The sequence below is a fragment of the Macrobrachium rosenbergii genome, chromosome 33 (assembly GCF_040412425.1).
Source record: "Macrobrachium rosenbergii isolate ZJJX-2024 chromosome 33, ASM4041242v1, whole genome shotgun sequence".
NCBI lineage: Eukaryota > Metazoa > Arthropoda > Malacostraca > Decapoda > Palaemonidae > Macrobrachium > Macrobrachium rosenbergii.
Genome location: NC_089773.1, coordinates 9,338,624 through 9,340,559, shown reverse-complemented (window position 1 = coordinate 9,340,559; position 1,936 = coordinate 9,338,624).

Here is a 1,936-nt window from a genome sequence, read left to right as displayed (position 1 = left end):
CCTTGAACTTGATCTGTTGTAATTTGTTACTGTCATGGTCATCGATAAATTATGTCATTTACTTATCATTATGAGTTTTAGTGCTACGCAACAGTCAGGGGAAGTGGGCGAGGCAGATAGTTTTTCTAAGGGTACTACAGTACTGTACTAAGATTACTGTAACAAGAGTACTATTAAGATTAATACCACTACTGTCGTAACTCCTGCTTTTAGAATGAAACATGAATTCCAATCCCAGCTATGATGGTACCTCAGAGTTAAGATAAAATTTTGTATTGGAGACAGATGGCAGGAAATATGAACAATAGAGCTCAAACTAAGGATAATATTCAAAGTTCTATAGCATCCTTACTGGTGGAAGGGGTAGGTAAATGTATTTTGAATATCACTTAAATTGGCACAGATTTCGGATATATGTACTTTTAATTTCCATATTTAACCAGCGCATACACAAAGTTCACAAAGACTGTTTACCTTTACATACCAAGATGGCATCTCTATTATGGCTAAGTACAATTGTTCCTTGAAATTCACTGGGGTTAACTCTCTGATCTCCCAAACTTTTTTTTGTTACTGTACGGTGTATTGGTGACCAGAAATTTTTACCCATATATAACATGTACAGCTGATCAGTACGGTGTTAAAATTTAAGCGGAAGGTATGAGAGAGAGAGAGAGAGAGAGAGAGAGAGAGAGAGAGAGAGAGAGAGAGAGAGAGAGAGAGAGAGAGAGAGAGAGAGTGTAATTACTTCATACACACACTGCCTGTGGATGGTACTATTGTACTGCAGTGCAGTTTATTTTTTATACATATACTGTGTTACTAAATTTACAAATATAAAATAGCTAAAGTTGAAAAAATATTACTGTAATAATAAAAATGCAACTCACTGTACACATATGTAAGGATATGCTGATAAGTGTCCACTTCCATCGAAGTCTTTCACATGATGACTTGGTGTTATTAAATGATGATGATGAAGCAATAACACCAACACACTGAAGCAGCGCTTGCCATGCAGTTACTAATCTTACATGTGAAGCCATACGCACACACACACACACACACACTATCAGACTTGTTTACAAACTGCATGGCATAATTTATTATATATGTGGAAGTGTAATGTCAGGAACCTCACCTGCCTTGTCACGACATTCTGTATGAAAAGGAGGCTGGTCTCAAGAGCTCCTGTGATGGCAAGGGTGGAAACAGAGGCTGAGAGTCTGGGTCTGGCCTTTGGGAAATACTTTGTAATTTCTGTTTGACTTTTTTGGGTCTTTTCATTTCTTTAAAAATTTACTTGGTGCAAATGTTGTTTCTGCTAATAGCTTCAATGTCAAGGCCCATAACATGAATGGGTCAATATCTTCTGCATTTCCACTGCATGTGCATTGTCTGCAACTCCAATTTTCACACTTTTCTCTGCTGCAGACAATGTATGCAGTTTGTAAGTGTATGTATGTGACTAACTTTAAGTTTTAACTTACTACAATTGATTTGTGTACAGTATACAGTTCTGTACAGTATTTTAATAGTAAAATATACCAATATTTTTGTCTCTTTTATACAATTATGACCTACTTAACATTTAACTTCACATCTTTACCCTACATGGGTCATCTGCAGGTTTACATGAATGGCCATAAAGGTAAGAAATACTCCATTTAATTACTGATAAAATTCCACAAGCTATTGAATCTGGGAGTTGAAAATCCATGAATTTCAAGGTACAGCTGTAGGGGAAAAAGGTTCCTTAAACATGTAATAAATACTCCAGCATTTGATGAACACAGTCTTTTTTTTTTCATACCTAAAGTGATCTGTATTTTATTGCACATCTTAAGATTATCAAATTAATTGTTTCCTTTACTTATGCAGTATTCAACTTTACCATTTTATAATCCTGAGTTTTGTGGCAAAAGAAATCATAAGC